A 25,915-nucleotide genomic window follows, 5' to 3' on the forward strand; every position below is an offset into this window, starting at 1 on the left:
GAGCAGCCGGTTCAGGCTCCTGTGGTTTTATAGCTGAGGGCTCATCAACCTCTGAAGTGAGGAATTCGCCCTCCTCCAGATCTGGCATCTCCTTATCACCTGCTGAAGAAGTCTCTTTAGGATGGAAGGCTGAGAGGCTTGTGCCCTGGCCCTCAAAGGGGCCTGTACTGACTCCACAGCTAAAGTTAAATCCCTTTGCTGTGAGCTGGAGAATTCTCTGTCCTCCTGTGAGTCTGTAAGCTCAGAGGACAGGCGTGACATGACATCATACAGGAGAGCCCTCTGCCTAAATTAGAGGGGGAGCTGGGGTGATTTATCACACACCGGTGTACCCTCAGCAGACCGTGTAGGTTTAGAACTGCACTTCTTGCAAGCCTTCTAGGAGCTTCCTCCTGCCATGTTAACTGTGGATTGTATACAGTATATATATATATATGAGCGCCGACAGTATCGAGCCTCCTGGGGGCGTGTGCAAAATGAATGCTGCGTCTGAGTGCTAGATACAATTGTGCATATATTTCTCCCACTTGGGATTTCAAGCACCAGACGCGCTGTTTACTTCAGCAACAGAGTGCGGGACATTTCGTTATTTATATATATATATATATATATATATAATTTTCGGAAAAGTCCGCACTCATATATTGCATCACAAGCAAGGGGGGGTGCTCCTACAGATGACTGAACATCAAGGTATATCGGAGGTGAAAAAGGGCACTCACCATTTGTTAAAAGTAATTTTAGTACTTTATTTCATCACAATGAAAAAAGCTGACGTACCATCGACGTGACGTGACGTTTCGGTCTTGTGACAGACCATCATCAGGATTCCATGCAGCTTACAAACAGCAACTGTCAGACATGCAACCTGGCATCCATCCCTGGGGATGGATGCCAGGTTGCATGTCTGACAGTTGCTGTCTCCGATATATATATATATATATATATATATATATATATATACACGCGCAACAATCAGCAATCATAAACTGTACACGCACATTCAGGAGGATAGTGCAGATGATAAGTGGTAAACACTGGACAGAAGAGGCAGTGTAAGAGACAGAAGCTGCCACAGGCTAACATACAGCGCTATGGCATATACCGGTGAGCGCTATAGCCTAATTTGCATACAGCCCAACTGTTTCCCTTGAGCTCTAAACCCCATGGTCTGACTCACAGAGCTTGGGGGAGATGCAGCAGGTCTGAACACCTGGAGACGCTCGCTGTTCCTGAGTCCTGGGACCGTCACAGCATTCAGGCAGCACTTTGATCATAAAATGGCCGCCGCTGTAGAAAGTCACGCTGGGGAGAAGCCGGGGCCACTGGGAGCTTACTGCACAGTAGCTCCACCTCCACCCGGCAGCTCCCTCTATGGCGCCAGTTTTAAAAAGAAGACTTTCCTACTAAATTACCGCCATCTTTGTGTCCTAACCTCCGCGGCTAACCGGGCAGGCAATATTTACAGTTGTTGCCTTGCTGGCAGGAGGCGTTAAGGCTGAGGGAGGACAGTGGCGGCTGTCTACACCGGAGATGTGGTCTCTGCAGCCGGGGACTGGGGCGCGAGCCACACGTAGCTGCGGCCAGTCCCCCCCCCCCCCCGGCAGCTCCCACGACGCAGACAGGCAGCGGCAATACCCTGCCTGTCTGTCCTCACAAGTTGTACTTGCTGCTTTTTTGTATCTAAAACTTTGCCCAGGAGCAAGCCAGTGTGTGACCAGCTCCCATGAGAGCACAATCTAAGACTGCCTAGGAGGGGAAGTAGATGGGGAGGAGTTGGCCACACACATTTAAATTTAAAGTGCCCATGCTCCAAGTAGTCGCCCTTCTATTCCCCACTGTTACTCCAGTGACACCTAGTGGATGAAGGAGAAAGGTAAGGGGCTGGTGACAAAAGATGGGGGCTCATGATAAAGGGTAGGGAGCTGGTGACAAAGAGTAGGGGGCAGGTTATAAAGGTGGGGGGGGGGCGATGACAAAAGGTAGGGGGCCGATGACAAAAGGTAGGGGGCCGATGACAAAAGGTGGGGGGGCCGATGACAAAAGGTGGGGGGGCCGATGACAAAAGGTGGGGGGGCCGATGACAAAAGGTGGGGGGGCCGATGACAAAAGGTGGGGGGCCGATGACAAAAGGTGGGGGGCCGATGACAAAAGTTAGGGGGCCGATGACAAAAGGTAGGGGGCCGATGACAAAAGGTAGGGGGCCGATGACAAAAGGTAGGGGGCCGATGACAAAAGGTAGGGGGCCGATGACAAAAGGTAGGGGGCCGTGACAAAAGGTAGGGGGCCGTGACAAAAGGTAGGGGGCCGGTGACAAAAGGTAGGGGGCCGATGACAAAAGGTAGGGGGCCGATGACAAAAGGTAGGGGGCCGATGACAAAAGGTAGGGGGCCGATGACAAAAGGTAGGGGGCCGGTGACAAAAGGTAGGGGGCCGGTGACAAAAGGTGTGGGGGGGGGGCGGTGACAAAAGGTGGGGGGGGCGATGACAAAAGGGGGGGGGCCAATGACAAAAGGTGGGGGGGCCAATGACAAAAGGTGGGGGGGCCAATGACAAAAGGTGGGGGGGCCAATGACAAAAGGTGGGGGGGCCAATGACAAAAGGTGGGGGGGCCGATGACAAAAGGTGGGGGGGCCGATGACAAAAGGTGGGGGGGGGGGGCGATGACAAAAGGTAGGGGGCCGGTGACAAAAGGTAGGGGGGCTGGTGACAGGGTTAGGGGCCTGTGACAAAGGGTAGGGGGCTGGTGACAAAAGGTGGTGGGCTGTTGATAAAAGGTGTGGGGGGGTCTGTTGACAAAAGGTGGGGGGCTCATGATAAAGGTAAGGGGGCTAATAATAAATGGTAGGGGGCTGGTGACAAAGGGTAGGGGCCAATGACAAAATGTAGGGGGCCAATGACAAAAGGTGGGCTGGTGACAAAGGTAGTAGGCCGGTGCCAAAAGGTAGGGGCTGGTGGCAAATGGTAAGGGGCTGGTGACAACAGACAATCTGGTGGTAACTGGAACCAGAAAATGACAGGCACTGTCCCGACCTTTATCCCAAACACAATTAATGATTTGTTGGTTAATAAAGGAACAGATTATATGATAAATATATATTCAGATATGGGCAAAATAACCAACACCTCCGTCACCAAGATATACTGGCATACGTGCCTAAATAGACATGGGTGCATGTGTGCTCCATTATTACATAACACCACCAGAAATTGCAAGCTCTTGGGTTGAGAAGAGGTTAGGAACACCTGTGACATTACCTCAGACAGCACAGCTGCTGCGACAGGAGACTTACAGGAATCAGTCATATGAGAGACATTTGCCTGGAAATAAAGAACAAAGTAAATATGGGGGAACAGAGACCACGGTGCCATTGAGTTTCTGGGGAAACACCGCTCCTGATTGGCTGGGGGACAGCCAATCCCCCAGTTCAGGGGAGGAGCCGTGAATATAAACATTCACAGTTTATCACGCGTGCTGCGCTTTGTTTGTTTAGGCCCCTGGGTTAGAACGAAGAGGACACGATCTACACCAGAGGCCTCGGGAAGTACACGATTGGGTTTCTACTGGCGTAGAGGACTGGCCAATGTTGGAATCCATAGGCAAGTATAGTATAAAATAGGATTTTAATACCTACCGGTAAATCCTTTTCTCGAAGTTCTTATGGGATACAGGGAGTCGTTCTTAACGATGGGGAAAAGAGCTTATCCGAAGGAGACAGGCACATATAAAACTTTATACAGGGTGTACTGGCTCCTCCCCTCTGCTCCCCTCCCTCTAGCTTCAGTTAAGTGAACTGTGCCGAAGGAGAAGAACAATATGAGAGGAATATGTGTATATTTATCGTGGTGAGATTCATCCAGCACACCCAACATACATTCAACATAATAGACCACGTTAGCAACCCCAGAACCTGGGAAGTCTAAGGGCCTAAGAACATGTCAACATGACAACTTCTTTGAACTGTGTTCCCACTGGAACAATGTATAGGAATTATCACCTACAGTAAGTGACAATTTACACTCGTGAACCTTTAAGGTACACTATGTAACAGTAAGTTACCTAGGTAACCTACACCCTTATGTCCGCCAGGAACAAAAAGGGTAGCAGAAGGACCCAGTATTGGTCCACATCTCACAAAGTGAGCAAGGCAAACCTCCGCACAGAGGCGGGCGCCCTGTATCCCATAAGAACTTCGAGAAAAGGATTTACCGGTAGGTATTAAAATCCTATTTTCTCTATCATTCTTATGGGATACAGGGAGTCGTTCTTAACGATGGGGATATACCAAAGATATCAGAACGGGCGGGATTGTGCGGAACCTATTGCCGCAGCACCGCTTGCCCAAACTGAGTATCTTCAGTGGCCAGAGCGTCAAACTTGTAGAATTTGACAAAAGTGTGTTGGCCAGATCATGTGGCTGCTCTACACAATTGTAAGGCCGAAACTCCTCGGGCAGCCGCCCAGGATGTCCCCACAGAACGAGTAGAGTGAGCTTTCACCCCAACAGGCATAGGCAGCTTTGCTACCCCATAAGCCTGTTTAATGGTTGCACATATCCATCGTGCAATAGACTGCTTGGAAGCAGGATGCCCAATCTTTTGGGCGTCATAGAGGACAAAAAGTCCATCAGTTTTGCGAATCCTCGCGGTTCTCCTGATGTAGACACGGAGAATCCTTACCACGTCCAAAGACGTTGGCACCTCAGAATGAGGCCCACCAGCAGGAACCACAATTGGCTGGTTCACATGGAACGCAGACACCACTTTGGGTAGAAAGCACGGGTTAGTGCGTAATTCTGCCCTGTCTTCAAAGAATATCAAATATGGACTCTTGCAAGTCAATGCCCCTAGCTCCGAGACCCTCCTAGCCGAAGCTAGGGCTAGTAAGACCACTGTCTTCCAAGTTAGATATTTCAGGTCGATTTCCTCCAAGGGCTCAAACCAGGAGGATTTAAGGAACTTCAGAACGACATCCAAGTCCCACGGTGGAGTAGGGGCCACAAAAGGAGGCTGTATATGCAATACTCCTTGCAGAAATGTCTGCACTTCAGGAATATTAGCCAGTTTCCTCTGGAATAAAAAATTGATAATGCAGATACCTGCACTTTCAAAGAGCCTAGACGTAGGCCAAGATCCAGACCTGCTTGTAGAAAGCTAAGAAACCTTTGCAGTTTGAACTCTGAAGGAGTAAACTTTTCCTGTTCACACCAACCCACATATCTTTTCCAGATATGGTGGTAATGTGCAGCCGTTACCGGTTTTCTTGCACTTGTCATAGTTCTGATGACCGAAGTGTGAAACCCCTTCTGAGTCAGGATCTGCCGTTCAACTTCCAGGCCGTCAAACGCAGCTGTTCCAAGGCCTGGAAGACGCACGGTCCTTGCATGAGTAGATCTCTTTGCAGGGGTAGGCGCCACGAGTCCCTTTGTAGACTTAGAAGCTCTGGGTACCACGTTCTTCGTGGCCAGTCTGGAGCCACCAGAATCACCTCGGTTCCGTCTCTTCTTATCTTCCTTAGCACCCGAGCCACTAGGGGAATCGGTGGGAAGACATACACCAGGCTGTTGAACGTCCATGGTATGGAGCAGCCAGGGAAGAAGCAGGAAGCAGGTTTTGGCGCCCTTACAGAGCTGGTCTCACTCTGGGTAAGCTCCGCCCAGCGCAATGGCGCCGGAGCTTACCTGCGTTTTATACTGAGACTGACATTGGGGAATGTCCAAACCTCTTTGGTAACTGCCCTGGTCAATACAGGAACTGTACCCTGTCCCAGTGTAGGCAGGGGGTTACGCGGTCCCTGTGCAGGGCACCGCCATACCGCCGCCATCTTGCCGCACAATAACCCGGGGACCCCACGGCGGGGGACCCCGGGGTAATACTCACCACTGACGTCTTCAGACTGGACTAGGGGTGTGCGGCGTGCCAGGGGTGCGCGCGCTGCAGTGCAATGCCCGCGGTAACATCACCCACTCAGGACGGTGGTCCTGTGGCAGGGACAGCTCGGTACCTTGAAGTGGCCAGCAGCTGAACCCTTCCCCTAGTCTCCCACGACGCAGGACTGCTGTTAAGTCCAAACAGCAGCCCCAAAATAATAAAGAAAATAAAACAGAAGATAAAACTCTCTGGAGCTCTTCCTGATCTGTGCTTCTCCTGAGGCACAGTTCTCAAACTGAAGCTAGAGGGAGGGGAGCAGAGGGGAGGAGCCAGTACACCCTGTATAAATTTTTATATGTGCCTGTCTCCTTCGGATAAGCTCTTTTCCCCATCGTTATGAACGACTCCCTGTATCCCATAAGAATGATAGAGAAATGATTGAAGAATGTATTAGTTGTTTTACTCTTATGTGTCAGCGTATTATTTCACTATTTGCTCTGTTGCAGAAGTACCAGCAGGCCCTTTAATGCCCCGCATGCTGGGACTTGTGGTTCTCAAAGTCCCTGCATGTGGAGCAGACTTGCTGGAACTTCTACAGCAAAACACAATAGTGTAAATATTTTTTTTTACACAATATCATCAGCCGGTTCCTACCACACTGTGGCCCCAGGGACAGCCTATTGGGGGGACTATAGGGGGGTCCCAGCTCGGGCTGACCAGTCAGGGGGAACGAGTAGAAATGGCTTCCCCTGGCTGAGGCATTACTCCGCTGGCTATCGGGAAGGTTGCGCTGTGGACAATGGGTGGGTCTTTGAGCTGCAGGAGTGTAAGGTATATTACCGGTATCTTTTGTGATAACGAACAGAGGCTGGGGCTGGGGCTTTACACCTTGCGCTGGGAGACCCCTATACATATATTGCAAATGCACTTAAACCTTTGTATGTTAGGCATGTTCAGGTGAAGAAAAAAAGAATATATATACACATCATTTATTGGATCATGACAAAAGCATAAATTCAATAGAATAAAAATGGAATAATAAAACTATTAATAGTGTGTAAGTAAAATGATGAAGTTACATAGAACTAGACGTGGGTATAAGTCCGGCAGCTAATGAACTAGTACTAATAGCGGTATACACATACAGATAGAGCCGGCCTGGTCTTTGCAGGGGATGGCGGCAGATGCACGCGTCACCCAGGGTCCCCACCGCCTACCCGCACCCCCCCCCCCTAACCCTGTCCGTCTCCATGAAGCAGAGACGGACAGGTTCCCGACGCACGTGCGTCTCAGTCAGATGGAGCGCCAGGCTGCTGGCGGATCACCAGCGGAGACAGTCTGGCGATTCGCCAGCAAGAGGAAGCCCGGCTCCATCTGTACACTGGGTGGGTGGGGGGAAGGGGTAACACACAAGGGGTATTCCCACGGTCTTCAGTCTGCCTGTTGAATGATGTCTTAAGTCTTGTGCAAGTGGGGAGAGTGAGCGTGGAAGTGTCTGCCCTTTACAGAGGGGTGATCGGCGGTTCCAGATAGCTGCGAGTTCTCGCCTAGTTTCGCCAGATGACTGTCTTCCTCAGGATGGTCGCAGCTATTAGTACTACTTCATTAGCTGCTGGACTTACACCCACGTCTAATTCTATGTAACTTCTTTTTAACACTGTCATCATTTTACTTGTGAATTTTCATATCCACACTATTAATCGTTTTATTAGTCTATTTTTATTCTATTGAATTTACGCATTTGTCATAATCCAATAAATGATGTATATGGGATTTTTTTTTTCACCTGAACATGCTCACTTACTTTTGACCTAATATACAAAGGTTTATGTGCATTTGCAATATACGTATAGGGGTCTCCCAGCGCACAGTGACACCGCAAGGTGTAAACCCCCAGCCTCTGCTCATTACTCAGCTGGCTGTTTGGGCCCACTGCTGGTTGTCAAAATACATGGGGATACCTAGTCATTTTGTCCACCATATTTTGGGAACCGGAACCGGCCCTTGAGCCTGGTGCTGGTTTTAGAACTACCAGTGAACCCCAACTTTTTTGGCCACTGAATTTCTAGAACCAGGACCTGCTCTTTGAGCCAGGAGCTGGTTATAGCTGGGGGGGAATACAGCCACCAAATACGAATGAATACGAATGGTTACGATAATGCGAATCAGGTGAATACGGCAGGTTAGTAAATCTGAACTATTCACAGTTCGTATTTTCCCTGTGATACGGCCGATTCCTGTCATATCCCTTCGTACCCGTGATCGACCGTATCCCAGGAGGTTAGTACATTTCCTCCATTATGTGTTGTCGGCCATGTTGGCACGCCATGCTGAACAATTGCTAGGCCTCCCAGCGGTAATCATTGTATTCACATGACACATTTCACCATTAACAGATCATTGTTAGGCTGAAGGTGATTTAAACAAAGTGCTACTGCATTAACTGTATAACTGTATACCGGCATTAAGCAGAACAATACAATACAGACACCGCTACAGGACTGCTCGTAGCTACTGTACTGCAAGCACCTGCTGTCTGTAAAACTGTATACCGGCATTAAGCAGAACAATACAATACAGACATCGCTACAGGACTGCTCATAGCTACACATGTACTGCAAGCACCTGCTGTCTGTATAACTGTATACCGGCATTACGCAGAACAATACAATACAGACACCGCTACAGGACTGCTCGTAGCTACTGTACTGCAAGAACCTGTTGTCTGTATAACTGTATACCGGCATTAAGCAGAACAATACAATACAGACACCGCTACAGGACTGCTCGTAGCTACACATGTACTGCAAGCACCTGCTGTCTGTATAACTGTATACCGGCATTAAGCAGAACAATACAATACAGACACCGCTACAGGACTGCTCGTAGCTACTGTACTGCAAGCACCTGCTGTCTGTATAACTGTATACCGGCATTAAGCAGAACAATACAATACAGACACCGCTACAGGACTGCTCGTAGCTACTGTACTGCAAGCACCTGCTGTCTGTATAACTTTATACCGGCATTAAGCAGAACAATACAATACAGACACCGCTACAGGACTGCTCGTAGCTACGCATGTACTGCAAGCACCTGCTGTCTGTATAACTGTATACCGGCATTAAGCAGAACAATACAATACAGACACCGCTACAGGACTGCTCGTAGCTACTGTACTGCAAGCACCTGCTGTCTGTATAACTTTATACCGGCATTAAGCAGAACAATACAATACAGACACCGCTACAGGACTGCTCGTAGCTACACATGTACTGCAAGCACCTGCTGTCTGTATAACTGTATACCGGCATTAAGCAGAACAATACAATACAGACACCGCTACAGGACTGCTCGTAGCTACGCATGTACTGCAAGCACCTGCTGTATGTATAACTGTATACCGGCATTAAGCAGAACAATACAATACAGACATCGCTACAGGACTGCTCGTAGCTACTGTACTGCAAACACCTGCTGTCTGTATAACTGTATACCGGCATTAAGCAGAACAATACAATACAGACACCGCTACAGGACTGCTCGTAGCTACGCATGTACTGCAAGCACCTGCTGTCTGTATAACTGTATACCGGCATTAAGCAGAACAATACAATACAGACACCGCTACAGGACTGCTCGTAGCTACACATGTACTGCAAGCACCTGCTGTCTGTATAACTTTATACCGGCATTAAGCAGAACAATACAATACAGACACCGCTACAGGACTGCTCGTAGCTACTGTACTGCAAGCACCTGCTGTCTGTATAACTGTATACCGGCATTAAGCAGAACAATACAATACAGACAACGCTACAGGACTGCTCGTAGCTACACATATACTGCAAGCACCTGCTGTCTGTATAACTGTATACCGGCATTAAGCAGAACAATACAATACAGACACCGCTAAAGGACTGCTCGTAGCTACACATATACTGCAAGCACCTGCTGTCTGTATAATTTTATACCGGCATTAAGCAGAACAATACAATACAGACACCGCTACAGGACTGCTCGTAGCTACTGTACTGCAAGCACCTGCTGTCTGTATAACTGTATACCGGCATTAAGCATAACAATACAATACAGACACCGCTACAGGACTGCTCGTAGCTACTGTACTGCAAGCACCTGCTGTCTGTATAACTGTATACCGGCATTAAGCAGAACAATACAATACAGACACCGCTACAGGACTGCTCGTAGCTACTGTACTGCAAGCACCTGCTGTCTGTATAACTTTATACCGGCATTAAGCAGAACAATACAATACATACACCGCTACAGGACTGCTCTAGCTACACATGTACTGCAAGCACCTGCTGTCTGTATAACTGTATACCGGCATTAAGCAGAACAATACAATACAGACACCGCTACAGGACTGCTCGTAGCTACTGTACTGCAAGCACCTGCTGTCTGTATAACTTTATACCGGCATTAAGCAGAACAATACAATACATACACCGCTACAGGACTGCTCGTAGCTACACATGTACTGCAAGCACCTGCTGTCTGTATAACTGTATACCGGCATTAAGCAGAACAATACAATACAGACACCGCTAAAGGACTGCTCGTAGCTACACATACACTGCAAGCACCTGCTGTCTGTATAATTTTATACCGGCATTAAGCAGAACAATACAATACAGACACCGCTACAGGACTGCTCGTAGCTACTGTACTGCAAGCACCTGCTGTCTGTATAACTGTATACCGGCATTAAGCATAACAATACAATACAGACACCGCTACAGGACTGCTCGTAGCTACTGTACTGCAAGCACCTGCTGTCTGTATAACTGTATACCGGCATTAAGCAGAACAATACAATACAGACACCGCTACAGGACTGCTCGTAGCTACTGTACTGCAAGCACCTGCTGTATGTATAACTTTATACCGGCATTAAGCAGAACAATACAATACAGACACCGCTACAGGACTGCTCGTAGCTACACATATACTGCAAGCACCTGTTGTCTGTATAACTGTATACCGGCATTAAGTAGAACAATACAATACAGACACCGCTACAGGACTGCTCATAGCTACTGTACTGCAAGAACCTGCTGTCTGTATAACTGTATACCGGCATTAAGCAGAACAATACAATACAGACACCGCTACAGGACTGCTCGTAGCTACACATATACTGCAAGCACCTGTTGTCTGTATAACTGTATACCGGCATTAAGTAGAACAATACAATACAGACACCGCTACAGGACTGCTCATAGCTACTGTACTGCAAGAACCTGCTGTCTGTATAACTGTATACCGGCATTAAGCAGAACAATACAATACAGACACCGCTACAGGACTGCTTGTGGATACGCATGTACTGCAAGCACCTGCTGTCTGTATAACTTTATACCGGCATTAAGCAGAACAATACAATACAGACAACGCTACAGGACTGCTCGTAGCTACTGTACTGCAAGCACCTGCTGTCTGTATAACTTTATACCGGCATTAAGCAGAACAATACAATACAGACATCGCTACAGGACTGCTCGTAGCTACTGTACTGCAAGCACCTGCTGTCTGTATAACTGTATACCGGCATTAAGCAGAACAATACAATACAGACACCGCTACAGGATGGCTCGTAGCTACTGTACTGCAAGCACTTGCTGTCTGTATAACTGTATACCGCCATTAAGCAGAACAATACAATACAGACACCGCTACAGGACTGCTCGTAGCTACGCATGTACTGCAAGCACCTGCTGTCTGTATAACTGTATACCGGCATTAAGCAGAACAATACAATACAGACACCGCTACAGGACTGCTCGTAGCTACGCATGTACTGCAAGCACCTGCTGTCTGTATAACTGTATACCGGCATTAAGCAGAACAATACAATACAGACACCGCTACAGGACTGCTCGTAGCTACTGTACTGCAAGCACCTGCTGTCTGTATAACTGTATACCGGCATTAAGCAGAACAATACAATACAGACACCGCTACAGGACTGCTCGTAGCTACTGTACTGCAAGCACCTGCTGTCTGTATAACTTTATACCGGTATTAAGCAGAACAATACAATACAGACACCGCTACAGGACTGCTCGTAGCTACACATGTACTGCAAGCACCTGCTGTCTGTATAACTTTATACCGGCATTAAGCAGAACAATACAATGCAGAAACCGCTACAGGGCTGCTCGTAGCTACTGTACTGCAAGCACCTGCTGTCTGTATAACTGTATACCGGTATTAAGCAGAATAATACAATACAGACACCGCTACAGGACTGCTCGTAGCTACACATGTACTGCAAGCACCTGCTGTCTGTATAACTTTATACCGGCATTAAGCAGAACAATACAATGCAGACACCGCTACAGGGCTGCTCGTAGCTACTGTACTGCAAGCACCTGCTGTCTGTATAACTGTATACCGGCATTAAGCAGAACAATACAATACAGACACCGCTACAGGACTGCTCCTAGCTACGCATGTACTGCAAGCACCTGCTGTCTGTATAACTTTATACCGCATTAAGCAGAACAATACAATACAGACACCGCTACAGGACGGCTCGTAGCTACACATGTACTGCAATCACCTGCTGTCTGTATAACTTTATACCGGCATTAAGCAGAACAATACAATACAGACACCGCTACAGGATTGCTCGTAGCTACTGTACTGCAAGCACCTGCTGTCTGTATAACTGTATACCGGCATTAAGCAGAACAATACAATACAGACACCGCTACAGGACTGCTCGTAGCTACACATATACTGCAAGCACCTGCTGTCTGTATAACTGTATACCAGCATTAAGCAGAACAATACAATACAGACACCGCTACAGGACTGCTCGTAGCTACTGTACTGCAAGCACCTGCTGTCTGTATAACTTTATACCGGCATTAAGCAGAACAATACAATACAGACACCACTACAGGACTGCTCGTAGCTACACATGTACTGCAAGCACCTGCTGTCTGTATAACTGTATACCGGCATTAAGCAGAAAATGACAATACAGACACCTCTACAGGACGGCTCGTAGCTACTGTACTGCAAGCACCTGCTGTCTGTATAACTGTATACCGGCATTAAGTAGAACAATACAATACAGACACCGCTACAGGACTGCTCGTAGCTACTGTACTGCAAGCACCTGCTGTCTGTATAACTTTATACCGGCATGAAGCAGAACAATACAATACAGACACCGCTACAGGACTGCTCGTAGCTACTGTACTGCAAGAACCTGCTGTCTGTATAACTGTATACCGGCATTAAGCAGAACAATACAATACAGACACCGCTACAGGACTGCTCGAAGCTACTGTACTGCAAGCACCTGCTGTCTGTATAACTTTATACCGGCATTAAGCAGAACAATACAATACAGACACCGCTACAGGACGGCTCGTAGCTACTGTACTGCAAGCACTTGCTGTCTGTATAACTGTATACCGGCATTAAGCAGAACAATACAATACAGACACCGCTACAGGACTGCTCGTAGCTACGCATGTACTGCAAGCACCTGCTGTCTGTATAACTGTATACCGGCATTAAGCAGAACAATACAATACAGACACCGCTACAGGACTGCTCGTAGCTACGCATGTACTGCAAGCACCTGCTGTCTGTATAACTGTATACCGGCATTAAGCAGAACAATACAATACAGACACCGCTACAGGACTGCTCGTAGCTACTGTACTGCAAGCACCTGTTGTCTGTAAAACTGTATACCGGCATTAAGCAGAACAATACAATACAGACATCGCTACAGGACTGCTCGTAGCTACTGTACTGCAAGCACCTGCTGTCTGTATAACTTTATACCGGTATTAAGCAGAACAATACAATACAGACACCGCTACAGGACTGCTCGTAGCTACACATATACTGCAAGCACCTGCTGTCTGTATAACTGTATACCGGCATTAAGCAGAACAATACAATACAGACACCGCTACAGGACTGCTCGTAGCTACTGTACTGCAAGCACCTGCTGTCTGTATAACTTTATACCGGCATTAAGCAGAACAATACAATACAGACACCACTACAGGACTGCTCGTAGCTACACATGTACTGCAAGCACCTGCTGTCTGTATAACTGTATACCGGCATTAAGCAGAAAATGACAATACAGACACCGCTTCAGGACGGCTCGTAGCTACTGTACTGCAAGCACCTGCTGTCTGTATAACTGTATACCGGCATTAAGCAGAACAATACAATACAGACACCGCTACAGGACTGCTCGTAGCTACTGTACTGCAAGCACCTGCTGTCTGTATAACTTTATACCGGCATTAAGCAGAACAATACAATACAGACACCGCTACAGGACTGCTCGTAGCTACACATGTACTGCAAGCACCTGCTGTCTGTATAACTGTATACCGGCATTAAGCAGAACAATACAATACAGACATCGCTACAGGACTGCTCGTAGCTACACATGTACTGCAAGCACCTGCTGCCTGTATAACTGTATACCGGCATTAAGCAGAACAATACAATACAGACACCGCTACAGGACTGCTCGTAGCTACGCATGTACTGCAAGCACCTGCTGTCTGTATAACTGTATACCGGCATTAAGCAGAACAATACAATACAGACACCGCTACAGGACTGCTCGTAGCTACGCATGTACTGCAAGCACCTGCTGTCTGTATAACTGTATACCGGCATTAAGCAGAACAATACAATACAGACACCGCTACAGGACTGCTCGTAGCTACTGTACTGCAAGCACCTGCTGTCTGTGTAACTGTATACCGGCATTAAGCAAAACAATACAATACAGACACCGCTACAGGACTGCTCGTAGCTACACATATACTGCAAGCACCTGCTGTCTGTATAACTGTATACCGGCATTAAGCAGAACAATACAATACAGACACCGCTACAGGACTGCTCGTAGCTACTGTACTGCAAGCACCTGCTGTCTGTATAACTTTATACCAGCATTAAGCAGAACAATACAATACAGACACCGCTACAGGACTGCTCGTAGCTACTGTACTGCAAGCACCTGCTGTCTGTATAACTGTATACCGGCATTAAGCAGAACAATACAATACAGACACCGCTACAGGACTGCTCGTAGCTACTGTACTGCAAGCACCTGCTGTCTGTATAACTGTATACCGGCATTAAGCAGAACAATACAATACAGACACCGCTACAGGACTGCTCGTAGCTACTGTACTGCAAGCACCTGCTGTCTGTATAACTGTATACCGGCATTAAGCAGAACAATACAATACAGACACCGCTACAGGACTGCTCGTAGCTACACATGTACTGCAAGCACCTGCTGTCTGTATAACTTTATACCGGCATTAAGCAGAACAATACAATACAGACACCGCTACAGGACTGCTCGTAGCTACACATGTACTGCAAGCACCTGCTGTCTGTATAACTTTATACCGGCATTAAGCAGAACAATACAATACAGACACCGCTACAGGACTGCTCGTAGCTACACATGTACTGCAAGCACCTGCTGTCTGTATAACTGTATACCGGCATTAAGCAGAACAATACAATACAGACACCGCTACAGGACTGCTTGTAGCTACACATGTACTGCAAGCACCTGCTGTCTGTTTAACTGTATACCGGCATTAAGCAGAACAATACAATACAGACACCGCTACAGGACTGCTCGTAGCTACGCATGTACTGCAAGCACCTGCTGTCTGTATAACTGTATACCGGCATTAAGCAGAACAATACAATACAGACACCGCTACAGGACTGCTCGTAGCTACACAAATACTGCAAGCACCTGCTGTCTGTATAACTTTATACCGGCATTAAGCAGAACAATACAATACAGACACCGCTACAGGACTGCTCGTAGCTACTGTACTGCAAGCACCAGCTAAATGTATAACTGTATACCGGCATTAAGCAGAACAATACAATACAGACATCGCTACAGGACTGCTCGTAGCTACGCATGTACTGCAAGCACCTGCTGTCTGTATAACTGTATATCGGCATTAAGCAGAACAATACAATACAGACATCGCTACAGGACTGCTCGTAGCTACACATATACTGCAAGCACCTGTTGTCTGTATAACTGTATACCGGCATTAAGCAGAACAATACAATACAGACACCGCTACAGGACTGCTCGTAGCTACTGTACTGCAAGCACCTGCTGTCTGTATAACTGTATACCGGCATTAGGCAGAACATGACAATACAGACACCGCTACAGGACGGCTCGTAGCTACTGTACTGCAAGCACCTGCTGTCTGTATAACTGTATACCGGCATTGGGCAGAACAATACAATACAGACACCGCTACAGGACTGCTCGTAGCTACTGTACTGCAAGAACCTGCTGTCTGTATAACTGTATACCGGCATTAAGCAGAACAATACAATACAGACATCGCTACAGGACTGCTCGTAGCTATGCATGTACTGCAAGCACCTGCTGTCTGTATAACTGTATACCGGCATTAAGCAGAACAATACAATACAGACACCGCTACAGGACTGCTCGTAGCTACACATGTACTGCAAGCACCTGCTGTCTGTATAACTGTATACCGGCATTAAGCAGAACAATACAATACAGACATCGCTACAGGACTGCTCGTAGCTACACATGTACTGCAAGCACCTGCTGTATGTATAACTGTATACCGGCATTAAGCAGAACAATACAATACAGACACCGCTACAGGACTGCTCGTAGCTACTGTACTGCAAGCACCTGCTGTCTGTATAACTGTATACCGGCATTAAGCAGAACAATACAATACAGACACCGCTACAGGACTGCTCGTAGCTACACATATACTGCAAGCACCTGCTGTCTGTATAACTGTATACCGGCATTAAGCAGAACAATACAATACAGACACCGCTACAGGACTGCTCGTAGCTACACATGTACTGCAAGCACCTGCTATCTGTATAACTTTATACCGGCATTAAGCAGAACAATACAATACAGACATCGCTACAGGACTGCTCGTAGCTACTGTACTGCAAGCACCTGCTGTCTGTATAACTGTATACCGGCATTAAGCAGAACAATACAATACAGACACCGCTACAGGACTGCTCGCAGCTACTGTACTGCAAGCACCTGCTGTATGTATAACTTTATACCGGCATTAAGCAGAACAATACAATACAGACACCACTACAGGACTGCTCGTAGCTACACATGTACTGCAAGCACCTGCTCTCTGTATAACTTTATACCGGCATTAAGCAGAAAAATACAATACAGACATCGCTACAGGACTGCTCGTAGCTACTGTACTGCAAGCACCTGCTGTCTGTATAACTTTATACCGGCATTAAGCAGAACAATACAATACAGACACCGCTACAGGGCTGCTCGTAGCTACTGTACTGCAAGCACCTGCTGTCTGTATAACTGTATACCGGCATTAAGCAGAACAATACAATACGGACACCGCTACAGGGCTGCTCGTAGCTACTGTACTGCAAGCACCTGCTGTCTGTATAACTGTATACCGGCATTAAGCAGAACAATACAATACGGACATCGCTACAGGACTGCTCGTAGCTACGCATGTACTGCAAGCACCTGCTGTCTGTATAACTTTATACCGGCATTAAGCAGAACAATACAATATAGACACCGCTACAGGACTGCTCGTAGCTACACGTGTACTGCAAGCACCTGCTGTCTGTATAACTGTATACCGGCATTAAGCAGAACAATACAATACAGACACTGCTACAGGACTGCTCGTAGCTACACGTGTACTGCAAGCACCTGCTATATGTATAACTTTATACCGGCATTAAGCAGAAAAATACAATACAGACACCGCTAAAGGACTGCTCGTAGCTACACATGTACTGCAAGCACCTGCTGTCTGTATAACTGTATACCGGCATTAAGCAGAACAATACAATACAGACACCTCTACAGGACTGCTCGTAGCTACTGTACTGCAAGCACCTGCTGTCTGTATAACTTTATACCGGAATTAAGCAGAACAATACAATAGAGACACCGCTACAGGACTGCTCGTAGCTACTGTACTGCAAGCACCTGCTGTATGTATAACTTTATACCGGCATTAAGCAGAACAATACAATACAGACACCGCTACAGGACTGCTCGTAGCTACTGTACTGCAAGCACCTGCTATCTGTATAACGGCATTAAGCAGAACAATACAATACAGACACCGCTACAGGACTGCTCGTAGCTACGCATGTACTGCAAGCTCCTGCTGTCTGTATAACTTTATATCGGCATTAAGCAGAACAATACAATACAGACAACGCTACAGGACTGCTCGTAGCTACTGTACTGCAAGCACTTGCTGTCTGTATAACTTTATACTGCATTAAGCAGAACAATACAATACAGACACCGCTACAGGACGGCTCGTAGCTACACATGTACTGCAAGCACCTGCTGTCTGTATAACTGTATACCGGCATTAAGCAGAACAATACAATACAGACACCGCTACAGGACTGCTCGTAGCTACTGTACTGCAAGCACCTGCTGTCTGTATAACTTTATACTGCATTAAGCAGAACAATACAATACAGACACCGCTACAGGACGGCTCGTAGCTACACATGTACTGCAAGCACCTGCTGTCTGTATAACTGTATACCGGCATTAAGCAGAACAATACAATACAGACACCGCTACAGGACTGCTCGTAGCTACGCATGTACTGCAAGCACCTGCTGTCTGTATAACTTTATACCGGCATTAAGCAGAACAATACAATACAGACACCGCTACAGGACAGCTCGTAGCTACACATGTACTGCAAGCACCTGCTGTCTGTATAACTGTATACCGGCATTAAGCAGAACAATAAAATACAGACACCGCTACAGGACAGCTCGTAGCTACACATGTACTGCAAGCACCTGCTGTCTGTATAACTGTATACCGGCATTAAGCAGAACAATACAATACAGACACCGCTACAGGACTGCTCGTAGCTACTGTACTGCAAGCACCTGCTGTCTGTATAACTGTATACCGGCATTAAGCAGAACAATAAAATACAGACACCGCTACAGGACTGCTCGTAGCTACGCATGTACTCCAAGCACCTGCTGTCTGTATAACTTTATACCGGCAAAAAGCAGAACAATACAATACAGACACCGCTACAGGACTGCTCGTAGCTACGCATGTACTGCAAGCACCTGCTGTCTGTATAACTTTATACCGGCATTAAGCAGAACAATACAATACAGACACCGCTACAGGACTGCTCGTAGCTACTGTACTGCAAGCACCTGCTGTCTGTATAACTGTATACCGGCATTAAGCAGAACAATACAATACAGACACCGCTACAGGACTGCTCGTAGCTACGCATATACTGCAAGCACCTGCTGTCTGTATAACTGTATACCGGCATTAAGCAGAACAATACAATACAGACACCGCTACAGGACTACTCGTAGCTACGCATGTACTGAATGCACCTGCTGTCTGTATAACTGTATACCGGCATTAAGCAGAACAATACAATACAGACACCGCTACAGGACTGCTCGTAGCTACTGTACTGCAAGCACCTGCTGTCTGTATAACTGTATACCGGCATTAAGCAAAACAATACAATACAGACACCGCTACAGGACTGCTCGTAGCTACACATGTACTGAAGGCACCTGCTGTCTGTATAACTGTATACCGGCATTAAGCAGAACAATACAATACAGACACCGCTACAGGACTGCTCGTAGCTACTGTACTGCAAGCACCTGCTCTCTGTATAACTGTATACCGGCATTAAGCAGAACAATACAATACAGACACCGCTACAGGACTGCTCGCAGCTACTGTACTGCAAGCACCTGCTGTCTGTATAACTGTATACCGGCATTAAACAGAACAATACAATACAGACACCGCTACAGGACTGCTCGTAGCTACGCATGTACTGCAAGCACCTGCTGTCTGTATAACTGTATACCGGCATTAAGCAGAACAATACAATACAGACACCGCTACAGGACAGCTCGTAGCTACACATGTACTGCAAGCACCTGCTGTCTGTATAACTGTATACCGGCATTAAGCAGAACAATACAATACAGACACCGCTACAGGACTGCTCGTAGCTACACATATACTGCAAGCACCTGCTGTCTGTATAACTGTATACCGGCATTAAGCAGAACAATACAATACAGACACCGCTACAGGACTGCTCGTAGCTACTGTACTGCAAGCACCTGCTGTCTGTATAACTGTATACCGGCATTAAGCAGAACATGACAATACAGACACCGCTACAGGACTGCTCGTAGCTACGCATGTACTGCAAGCACCTGCTGTCTGTATAACTGTATACCGGCATTAAGCAGAACAATACAATACAGACATTGCTACAGGACTGCTCGTAGCTACACATGTACTGCAAGCACCTGCTGTCTGTATAACTGTATACCGGCATTAAGCAGAACAATACAATACAGACACCGCTACAGGACTGCTCGTAGCTACTGTACTGCAAGCACCTGCTGTCTGTATAACTGTATACCGGCATTAAGCAGAATACAATACAGACACCGCTACAAGACTGCTCGTAGCTACTGTACTGCAAGCACCTGCTGTCTGTATAACTGTATACCGGCATTAAGCAGAACAATACAATACAGACACCGCTACAGGACTGCTCGTAGCTACGCATGTACTGCAAGCACCTGCTGTATGTATAACTTTATACCGGCATTAAGCAGAACAATACAAGGTACTTATGTAGTATCTGGGCTGCCGATTTTTTGATTGTATGCCTTAAGTTAAGGCATACAATCAGATGCGATGCGATGCGATATCGCATCGCATCGCATCGCATCCGATATCGGATGCGATGACCCGATTTTTCCATAGGAATCAATGTTAAAATGATTCCTATGGAAAAATGGGTCCTTTTCATACCCCTACTATCCAAGTGGGCATGGAGTTGGATATAAACCTGTGGCGAGCGTAGCGAGCCACCGAGCCCGAAGCGTGGCGAGCGAAGCGAGCCCCGCGAGGGGACGGTATTCGTCCCCTCGCGGGGCTCGCTTCGCTCGCCACGCTTCGGGCTCGGTGGCTCGCTACGCTCGCCACAGGTTTATATCCAACTCCATGCCCACTTGGATAGTAGGGGTATGAAAAGGACCCATTTTTCCCATTGAATTCCATGTTAAAATGGACTCAGTCCATTTTAACATTGATTCCTATGGAAAAATCGGGTCATCGCATCGCATCGCATCGCATCGAATCGCATGGTCGCATGCGATGCGATGCGATCTCCCGATCCGACCCGATTTAGAAATCGGCAGCCCAGATACTACATAAGTACCCAATACAATACAGACACCGCTACAGGACTGCTCGTAGCTACACATGAACTGAAGGCACCTGCTGTCTGTATAACTGTATACCGGCATTAAGCAGAACAATACAATACAGACACCGCTACAGGACTGCTCGTAGCTACACATATACTGCAAGCACCTGCTGTCTGTATAACTGTATACCGGCATTAAGCAGAACAATACAATACAGACACCGCTACAGGACTGCTCGTAGCTACTGTACTGCAAGCACCTGCTGTATGTATAAATTTATACCGGCATTAAGCAGAACAATACAATACAGACACCGCTACAGGACTGCTCGTAGCTACTGTACTGCAAGCACCTGCTGTATGTATAACTTTATACCGGCATTAAGCAGAACAATACAATACAGACACCGCTACAGGACGGCTCATAGCTACGCATGTACTGCCATCACCTGCTGTCTGTATAACTTTATACCGGCATTAAGCAGAACAATACAATACAGACACCGCTACAGGACTGCTCGTAGCTACGCATGTACTGCAAGCACCTGCTGTCTGTATAACTGTATACCGGCATTAAGCAGAACAATACAATACAGACACCGCTACAGGACTGCTCGTAGCTACACATGTACTGCAAGCACCTGCTGTCTGTATAACTTTATACCGGCATTAAGCAGAACAATACAATACAGACACCGCTACAGGACTGCTTGTAGCTACACATGTACTGCAAGCACCTGCTGTCTGTATAACTTTATACCGGCATTAAGCAGAACAATACAATACAGACACCGCTACAGGACTGCTCGTAGCTACTGTACTGCAAGCACCTGCTGTCTGTATAACTGTATACCGGCATTAAGCAGAACAATACAATACAGACACTGCTACAGGACTGCTCGTAGCTACGCATGTACTGCAAGCACCTGCTGTCTGTATAACTTTATACCGCATTAAGCAGAACAATACAATACAGACACCGCTACAGGACTGCTCGTAGCTACTGTACTGCAAGTACCTGCTGTATGTATAACTTTATACCGCATTAAGCAGAACAATACAATACAGACACCGCTACAGGACTGCTCGTAGCTACTGTACTGCAAGCACCTGCTGTATGTATAACTTTATACCGGCATTAAGCAGAACAATACAATACAGACACCGCTACAGGACTGCTCGTAGCTACACATGTACTGCAAGCACCTGCTGTCTGTATAACTTTATACCGGCATTAAGCAGAACAATACAATACAGACACCGCTACAGGACTGCTCGTAGCTACACATGTACTGCAAGCACCTGCTGTCTGTATAACTTTATACCGGCATTAAGCAGAACAATACAATACAGACACCGCTACAGGACTGCTCGTAGCTACGCATGTACTGCAAGCACCTGCTGTCTGTATAACTTTATACTGGCATTAAGCAGAACAATACAATACAGACACCGCTACAGGACTGCTCGTAGCTACTGTACTGCAAGCACCTGCTATATGTATAACTGTATACCGGCATTAAGCAGAATACAATACAGACACCGCTACAAGACTGCTCGTAGCTACTGTACTGCAAGCACCTGCTGTCTGTATAACTTTATACCGGCATTAAGCAGAACAATACAATACAGACACCGCTACAGGACTGCTCGTAGCTACGCATGTACTGCAAGCACCTGCTATCTGTATAACTGTATACCGGCATTAAGCAGAACATGACAATACAGACACCGCTACAGGACTGCTCGTAGCTACACATGTACTGCAAGCACCTGCTGTCTGTATAACTTTATACCGGCATTAAGCAGAACATGACAATACAGACACCGCTACAGGACTGCTCGTAGCTACACATGTACTGCAAGCACCTGCTGTCTGTATAACTTTATACCGGCATTAAGCAGAACAATACAATACAGACACCGCTACAGGACTGCTCGTAGCTACTGTACTGCAAGCACCTGCTGTCTGTATAACTGTATACCGGCATTAAGCAGAACAATACAATACAGACACCGCTACAGGACTGCTCGTAGCTACGCATGTACTGCAAGCACCTGCTGTCTGTATAACTTTATACCGCATTAAGCAGAACAATACAATACAGACACCGCTACAGGACTGCTCGTAGCTACTGTACTGCAAGTACCTGCTGTATGTATAACTTTATACCGCATTAAGCAGAACAATACAATACAGACACCGCTACAGGACTGCTCGTAGCTACTGTACTGCAAGCACCTGCTGTATGTATAACTTTATACCGGCATTAAGCAGAACAATACAATACAGACACCGCTACAGGACTGCTCGTAGCTACACATGTACTGCAAGCACCTGCTGTCTGTATAACTTTATACCGGCATTAAGCAGAACAATACAATACAGACACCGCTACAGGACTGCTCGTAGCTACACATGTACTGCAAGCACCTGCTGTCTGTATAACTTTATACCGGCATTAAGCAGAAAAATACAATACAGACACCGCTACAGGACTGCTCGTAGCTACACATGTACTGCAAGCACCTGCTGTCTGTATAACTTTATACCGGCATTAAGCAGAACAATACAATACAGACACCGCTACAGGACTGCTCGTAGCTACGCATGTACTGCAAGCACCTGCTGTCTGTATAACTTTATACTGGCATTAAGCAGAACAATACAATACAGACACCGCTACAGGACTGCTCGTAGCTACTGTACTGCAAGCACCTGCTATATGTATAACTGTATACCGGCATTAAGCAGAATACAATACAGACACCGCTACAAGACTGCTCGTAGCTACTGTACTGCAAGCACCTGCTGTCTGTATAACTTTATACCGGCATTAAGCAGAACAATACAATACAGACACCGCTACAGGACTGCTCGTAGCTACGCATGTACTGCAAGCATCTGCTGTCTGTATAACTTTATACCGGCATTAAGCAGAACATGACAATACATATCACCGCTACAGGACTGCTCGTAGCTACACATGTACTGCAAGCACCTGCTGTCTGTATAACTTTATACCGGCATTAAGCAGAACAATACAATACAGACACCGCTACAGGACTGCTCGTAGCTACTGTACTGCAAGCACCTGCTGTCTGTATAACTGTATAACGGCATTAAGCAGAACATGACAATACAGACACCGCTACAGGACTGCTCGTAGCTACACATGTACTGCAAGCACCTGCTGTATGTATAACTTTATACCGGCATTAAGCAGAACAATACAATACAGACACCGCTACAGGACTGCTCGTAGCTACACATGTACTGCAAGCACCTGCTGTCTGTATAACTGTATACCGGTATTAAGCAGAACAATACAATACAGACACCGCTACAGGACTGCTCGTAGCTACGCATGTACTGCAAGCACCTGCTGTCTGTATAACTTTATACTGGCATTAAGCAGAACAATACAATACAGACACCGCTACAGGACTGCTCGTAGCTACACATGTACTGCAAGCACCTGCTGTCTGTATAACTGTATACCGGCATTAAGCAGAACAATATAAAACGGACACCGCTACAGGACTGCTCGTAGCTACGCATGTACTGCAAGCACCTGCTGTCTGTATAACTGTATACCGGCATTAAGCAGAACAATACAATACAGACACCGCTACAGGACTGCTCGTAGCTACGCATGTACTGCAATCACCTGCTGTCTGTATAACTTTATACTGGCATTAAGCAGAACAATACAATACAGACACCGCTACAGGACTGCTCGTAGCTACTGTACTGCAAGCACCTGCTATATGTATAACTGTATACCGGCATTAAGCAGAATACAATACAGACACCGCTACAAGACTGCTCGTAGCTACTGTACTGCAAGCACCTGCTGTCTGTATAACTTTATACCGGCATTAAGCAGAACAATACAATACAGACACCGGTACAGGACTGCTCGTAGCTACTGTACTGCAAGCACCTGCTGTCTGTATAACTTTATACCGGCATTAAGCAGAACAATACAATACAGACACCGCTACAGGACTGCTCGTAGCTACACATGTACTGCAAGCACCTGCTGTCTGTATAACTTTATACCGGCATTAAGCAGAACATGACAATACAGACACCGCTACAGGACTGCTCGTAGCTACTGTACTGCAAGCACCTGCTGTCTGTATAACTGTATACCGGCATTAAGCAGAACATGACAATACAGACACCGCTACAGGACTGCTCGTAGCTACACATGTACTGCAAGCACCTGCTGTATGTATAACTTTATACCGGCATTAAGCAGAACAATACAATACAGACACCGCTACAGGACTGCTCGTAGCTACACATGTACTGCAAGCACCTGCTGTCTGTATAACTGTATACCGGTATTAAGCAGAACAATACAATACAGACATCGCTAGAGGACTGCTCGTAGCTACTGTACTGCAAGTACCTGCTGTCTGTATAACTTTATACTGGCATTAAGCAGAACAATACAATACAGACACCGCTACAGGACTGTTCGTAGCTACACATATACTGCAAGCACCTGCTGTCTGTATAACTTTATACCGGCATTAAGCAGAATACAATACAGACACCGCTACAAGACTGCTCGTAGCTACTGTACTGCAAGCACCTGCTGTCTGTATAACTTTATACCGGCATTAAGCAGAACAATACAATACAGACACCGGTACAGGACTGCTCGTAGCTACTGTACTGCAAGCAC

General features: G+C 46.7%; 1 protein-coding gene across 8 annotated transcripts in view; it reads right to left on the minus strand.

Moving 5' to 3' along the window:
* Window positions 1–25,915, minus strand: part of LOC146079851 (uncharacterized) — a 109,611-nt gene that overhangs the window by 20,831 nt on the left and 62,865 nt on the right. For 5 of the 8 annotated variants that reach the window (XR_014474756.1, XR_014474757.1, XM_083186506.1 and 2 more), the window contains one exon: window positions 3,259–3,321. The exons of the other annotated variants lie outside the window; for them this stretch is intronic. The gene's annotated coding sequence lies outside the window, so the exon portion shown is untranslated. The remainder of the gene's footprint in view (window positions 1–3,258; window positions 3,322–25,915) is intronic. 8 annotated transcript variants of the gene reach the window in all.

Source organism: Crinia signifera, chromosome 5, assembly GCF_055691185.1.
Source record: "Crinia signifera chromosome 5, ASM5569118v1, whole genome shotgun sequence".
In the NCBI taxonomy this organism is placed as follows: domain Eukaryota; kingdom Metazoa; phylum Chordata; class Amphibia; order Anura; family Myobatrachidae; genus Crinia; species Crinia signifera.